Raw genomic sequence first — 7197 nt, 5'->3', positions numbered from 1 at the left:
TTCATTTTTATAAATAAAATAATGAAGGATTTGTTTTACATGAGAATAGCAATATGAGATATTACAGTTCAGTTCAGATCAGTCGCTCAGTCGTGTTCGACTCTTTGTGACCCCATGAATCGCAGCACGCCAGGCCTCCCTGTCCATCACCAACTCCCGGAGTTCACCCAGATTCATGTCCATCAAGTCAATGATGCCATCCAGCCATTTCATCCTCTGTCGTCCCCTTCTCCTCCTTCCCCTAATACTTCCCAGCATCAGAGTCTTTTCCGATGAGTTAACTCTTTGCATGATGTGGCCAAAGTACTGGAGTTTCAGCTTTAACATATGAGATATTTGGCTACCCTCAATAATTTCTATGAAAAATAACAAATTATTTATGTTAATTAATCATTTCAGATTACACAATTTACTGTTTAATATTATTTAAACATAAACATTAAAATCCAGTTGGTATTATTTTATATTACTCATTCAGTTATTTAAATGATAAAAACACATAAATATACCATCTGAAGACCAAAAGTTCATATAATAACATTTTTAGGCAAAAACTGGGGCTATGTTATGTGAAAGTTGCTCAGTTGTGTCCGACTCTTTGCAACCCCATGGACTGTATAGTCCATGGAATTCTCCCAGCTGAAATACTGGAGTGAGTAGCCATTTCCTTCTCCAGGGGATCTTCCCAACCCAGAGATTGAACCCAGGTCTCCCAAACTATAGGCAGATTCTTTACCAGCTGAGTCAAACTGGGGAAATCTGCATTAAGAAAATTTCTTTATTATAAATAGATGGTATGTGTGTGTGCTAAGTTACTTCAGTTGTGTCTGATTCTTTGCAACCCCATGGACTATAGCCTGCTAGGTTCCTCTGTCCATAGGATTCTCCAGGAAAGAATAGTGGAGTTGGCTGCCATGATTTCTCCAGGGGATCTTCCTGATCCAGGGATCGAACCTGCATCTCTCATGTCTCCAGCATTGGCAGGGGGTTCTTTATCACTGGCGCTATGTTGGAAGCTCTAGATGATATGCGCTGTCATTATTGTTCACTGAACCTAAAAATTATGGTTCTCATGTATTTCAAAGTGTTTATAAACATAATGTAGCAAACTGTTTTACTAAAGATAGATATAAGAATATTTCTTACCCCGCGTGTTCTTTTGCAATGTCACCCGGCCACTCACTCAACAAGAGATGGAGTCTATATTTCTTTGAATCTAAGTAGGCCCATTGACTGCCCTGACCTAATGAATACAATGGAAATAAATTCATGGAAGTGCTAGGAGTAGCCCTTCACTAGCCTGAGAACTCCTACTTCTAACCCTTCGTGTCTAGAGCTGCCATACACAAAGCCCAAGGTCTCCTAACCTAATAAGCCACCTTGGATTACATTCTCTGAATGACTCAATCCCCAGCTGCTACGTTACTTGCAGATGTCTGGGAGTTCCCAAAAGAAAACCACCCAGAAGAAATTAGAAAGTACACAGAATCCTGAGAGATAAAAATAAAATATTTTTAAAAAGCTCATTTGAAGGTGGTTCTGGTATGCAATAGTAGTTAACATAAATGGTTCATTTTAAAATAATACCTATACACAGTAGCAGTATTAAAAATAAATAATAGCACATTGCATTTCCTACAGGCTTTTGACATTTCACAGCATGATTTTTCATAGTATGCTATATATATAATATGTGAATATATATGTATATATAGAGAGAGAGAAAGAGAGAAAGCACACTTATAAAAACATTATTAAATGTTTCTTCCGGTACTTCTGAATATTCAGAAGTCTACTTTAGAATATGTGAGCCAACTGATTTGCATGAAACCTGTCTTCTAGTTTTCTAAAGACTAAACTGTTAAAATCCATAGCATTTTGAGAAACAAAGGAAATATAAGACAAAATAGGGCAATTTTCAGGTATGTTTTATGTGCATTTTTTAAAGCAATATTGATTTGCCAGTTTTTATTAAGACTATATACTTTTTGATGAAAAATGAATTCATAAAAATTATAATATTGCAGTATCAATGAAGTTGCTCAGTCGTGTCTGACTCTTTGCCACCCCATGGACTGTAGCCTACCAGGCTCCTCAGTCCATGGGATTTTCCAGGCAAGAATACTGGAGTGGGTTGCCATTTCCAAATATTTGTTTTAGTCACTAAGTCATGTCCAACTCTTTGTGACCCCATGGATTGTAGCCCACCAAGCTCCTCTGTTCATGGGATTTCCCAGGCAAGAATACTGGAGTGGCTTGCTATTTTCTTCTCCAGGAGCTCTTCCCCACCCAAGGATTTAACCTGGGTCGCCTATATTGCAGGCGGATTCTTCCAGGGATTAAACCTGGGTCTCCTGCATTGCAGGTGGATTCTTTACCAACTGATCCACCAGGAATTTGATCATTATTAAACCTTATTTTTTTAAGCAGTTGCACAATGCAAAATTATATGGTTATAAGCCTATAACTATTCAACAATATTTAAAGCCAGTTCTCATAAAATGATGGCCAATTTTCTAAAATAATGATTGTTTTTATACCTGCTGATAAATCCCCAGAAAAATCCTAAAGAGTTGAGAACAGACATTTATTAATTATCAATAGTTGCTTTAAAATTCAACTTTCCACCTTAGAGGTTTAAACCATATTAAGTATGTAGAATCTCATAGTTCCTGTGGTTCAGGCAGTTTAGCTGAGAAGTCCTGTCTCAGAGTTTCTCATAAAAAGTTCATCAGTCGTGTCTGACTCTGTGACCCTATTGACTCTGGCCCACCAGGCTCCTCTGTCTATGGAATTCTCCAGGCAAGGATACTGGAGTGGGTTGCCATTTCCTTCTCCAGGGGATCTTCCCAACCCAGGGATCGAACCCAGGTGTCCTGCATTGCGTGCAGACTCTTTACTGACTGAGCCACCAGGGAAGCCTAAGGTTGTCATTAAATTGTCAGCAGGGAGATAAACAAAATGGAGGCTGGAGGATTTGTCTTGACGATGACTCACAGACATGGCTGGCAAGTTTGTGTTGGTAAGATTTTCAGTTTAGTTCCATATGAAGTCTCCTATGAGTTTTTTGAGTGTCCTTAGGGTGGTGGGCTGACAGAGTAAAGAATCAGGAAAGAGAACAAGAGTAGCATTCTTTTATATCCTGGCCTTGAAAACCACTCACCGCCATTTCTATCTTTTTATTTAGCAACACTCAGGCCAGCCCACATTCAAGCTGAGGGAAGTTAGTGTCCACATTTTAAATGCAGGCATGCCAGATAATTTTGGGGCACACTTTAGAAACCACCACAAGACATAACCTAATTTATTTCATCACCACCTTTGAAGATAATTGAAGCAGTATGTTTGACACATATCTGCGAATGAGAAATGGAAGAAGGAACAAATTTTAAAATGACTGTAGAATTTTTATGGAATATTTGGCTCTGTAAACAGTTAAGAGGCAGTTCTAAAATTCAAGTAATGTCCAATGTGATGTTAATTAAATAAAATATAAGGATTTATTAAGAAATCATATTGCACTTTTTATATAAAGAAGGACTGGCACTACTGATAGTCATGTTTATTTAACCAGTTGATTTCTCTATATTTTAACTGTTTGTATAATCACTTAGTCATGCTCGAAATGTGGTCATGTAAGCCCTCCAAATCTGTTCTTCTTATATAAATTATCTTTTTGGCTTGATTTTCAAACATATTTTTAAACCAGCTTCTCAGTCACACACACACACACACACACACACACACACACACACACACACACCTTTGTCTTTGGCCGAATTTACATTGAATGTACAAATCAATATGCAGAAAATGCTATCTTTACAATACTGAACAGAGTTTAACCATTTTTTTAAGATATGTGATGTACTGTGCTTAGTCACTCAGTCATGTCCGAGGCTTTGCGACCCCATGGACTGTATCCCTCCAGGCTTCTCTGTCCATGGCGATTCTCCAGGCAAGAATACTAGAGTAGGTAATCATTTTCTTCTATCGGAATTGAACCCAGGTCTCCCACATTGCAGGTGGATTCTTTACCAGCTGAGCCACCAGGGGAGCCCAATATTTTAACTAAATACAGCTTATTATTGTCTAATTGAAAAGTAAACAGTTTCTTAATTTAGCATAAACCTTAAACATTTTTGATACAAGTTAGTTAAATGGACTGGGCTAAAGCATTTGTAGAGAAGTCAGGCTGTGAAAAACCTAGACTTGGTAAATTTGCTAACTTTTGACTCCAGGTTTTATCATTTACAAACTGGCTTTGGAAAGGAGCTTAACTTCTTGGAATCCTAATTTACTTAGCTGTATACTGGGGATAAACATAGAACTTATTTCATGGTGGTGTTGTCTGGCTTAATAAGAGTGTAAATATGTAGCAAGAAATCAATCAATGAATGTAGGTTATTATAATTATTAAGAAAAATAAGTACCCTTGGAGAAGGTTATCTCATTATTTTGATTAAATTACTTTGATTTAAGAGAGTGAAATAACCTCCAATGTAGGCTTTTTATCTTTAAGTGAAGCAATGTATTCAGTTCAAGAAAGACAAAAAAAAAGAAGAAAATCACACTTTCTCTTCAATTTTCAAGGTTTCTACATTCAGTTTTCCAGTGCTTTATCTGATCATCAGAAATCCACTTAACTGACCTACATTGCAGAGATGATTTTGCAATTATGAAGAAAATCACAGGTAATGGATTGGAAAACATACCTCTTATGGATACTTAGTGATTATCTTTCACTGTTTTCTTAAATCCTAAGCAGATGAACATCCCCATAAGACCTATTAGTAAGTACTCGTCACATTTTTTAAGTGTCCCCATGGTGAACTCAAGACCGAGTAGCCTTAGGTTTTCAAGTACAAAAGAGGGGCCCCTGGAGGAAACTTATATTTCACATATCTGAGGGCTGTGATTATGTCCCTCTTTATTTACATCCATTGCTTTGCTCCCTCCTGGGGAGAACTAAACAGCAATTTTACTCACTGGAGCAATTAGCTTTTCGTTCACTTCATTTTAAATGAAATGTTAACATTAAACAGGACACTGTAACCGTTGTAATAACCATAACTAGTTTTTGTATTGTTTTGGAAAAAAGTTTCCTATTCTCTCTGGAGCCAGCATCAAGCTTTCCATCATAAATTCACTGTAATTCCTATTTTTATCATACATTTCCCCCTTCAATTCAGTTACCTACAGATGGAACTGATAGATAAGAATAACTCAGAATAACTCAGAATGGTATCTTATTTTCAGTCCTGATATTTGTTTATTGATGCAGGATGAATCTTTACTCCCTCCCTCAAGAGATGTAATAGCTTGTATCCTAGTAATTTTATTGGAAGAATACACACAGGAAATTATATATATATATTAGGATCTCCTTGCAGTCCAAGGGACTAAGAGTCTTCTCCAAACCATGTTCAAAAGCATCAATTCTTCAGTGTTCAGCTTTCTTCACAGTCCAACTCTCACATCCATACATGACAACTGGAAAAACCATAGCCTTGACTAGACGGACCTTTGTTGGCAAAGTAATGTCTCTGCTTTTCAATATGCTATCTAGGTTGGTCATAACTTTCCTTCCAAGGAGTAAGCGTCTTTTAATTTCATGGCTGCAGTCACCATCTGCAGTGATTTGGGAGCCCAAAAAGATAAAGTCTGACACTGTTTCCACTTTTTCTCCATCTATTTGCCATGAAGTGTTGGGACCGGATGCCATGGTCTTCGCTTTCTGAATGTTGAGCTTTAAGCCAACTTTTTCACTCTGCTTTTTCACTTTCATCAAGAGGCTTTTTAGTTCCTCTTCACTTTCTGCCATAAGGGTGGTGTCATCTGCATATCTGAGGTTATTGCTATTTCTCCCGGCAATCTTGATTCCAGCTTGTGCTTCTTCCAGCCCAGCGTTTCTCATGATGTACACTGCATAGAAGTTAAATAAGCAGGGTGACAATATACAGCCTTGATGTACTCCTTTTTCTATTTGGAACCAGTCTGTTGTTCCATGTCCAGTTCTAACTGTTGCTTCCTGACCTGCAGTACTTTGGCCACCTCATGCAAAGAGTTGACTCATTGGAAAAGACTCTGATGCTGGGAGGGATTGGGGGCAGGAGGAAAAGGGGACGACAGAGGATGAAATGGCTGGATGGCATCACTGACTCGATGGACATGAGTTTGAGTGAACTCCGGGAGACAGTGATGGACAGGGAGGCCTGGCGTGCTGCGATTCATGGGGTTGCAAAGAGTCAGACGTGACTGAGTGACTGAACTGAACTGAACTGAACTGAATGGCCATATTGTTGTACCAGGTTATCATAAAATTCCTTACTATTGTTTAGTCACTAAATTGTGTCCAACTATTTTGTGACCTTCTGGACTACAGCTTGCCAGGCTCCACTGTCCATGGGATTTCTTAGTCAAGAATACTGGAGTGGGTTGCCATTCCCTTCTCCAGGGGATTTTCCCCACCCAGGGATCAAACCTGCTTCTTCCAAATTGACAGAAGGATTCTTTACCGCTGAACCACCAAGAAAGCCCTTCATACATACTCAATGTGAAAAAGTGATCTTTATAGTTGTAATGTTTTACAGAATAGCTGAGCTGTTAAGTGTTTGGAGGGGAACAAGGAAATTAACACCAACTGTATATATTTCCTTTATTGGTTAGCTGCTGCTGCTAAGTCGCTTCAGTCGTGTCCGATGCTGTGCGACCCCATAAACGGCAGCCCACCAGGTTAGCACACATTTTCTATTTTGTATCTGCCCTAAGTTTATCACTCTATGTTTTCCTTATTACACCAGAATCTATGTATTAGAAAAATCAACTGAAAAATTTAGTCCTTAAATTAAATGCCATTAATTCTAATAATTTTGGCAGATTTCTGACATTTTTGCTACTGTATACTCATCAAATCATTGAAATTGTTCTTTGGCAATAATCAAAACCAAAAATACAAAGTGCTCTTCTCTTATTCTTCATTCATTTTTCTCATTTGTACTTAAGCAGATTTTTACCTGATATTTTTCAAAATATTTTTAAATACTCAACAATGAAAATGGGGAGGGAGGAGGGAGGAGGCTTCAGGATGGGGAACACATGTATACCTGTGGCGGATTCATTTTGATATACGGCAAAACCAATACAATATTGTAAAGTTAAAAAAATAAAATAAAAAAAAAGAAAAAAGAAAATAAC

Source organism: Bos grunniens, chromosome 6 (genome assembly GCF_055505025.1).
Source record: "Bos grunniens cultivar Pamir isolate PY7600 chromosome 6, Bosgru_T2T1.0, whole genome shotgun sequence".
Classification (NCBI taxonomy): domain Eukaryota; kingdom Metazoa; phylum Chordata; class Mammalia; order Artiodactyla; family Bovidae; genus Bos; species Bos grunniens.
Note: the sequence above shows the minus strand (reverse complement) of the source record.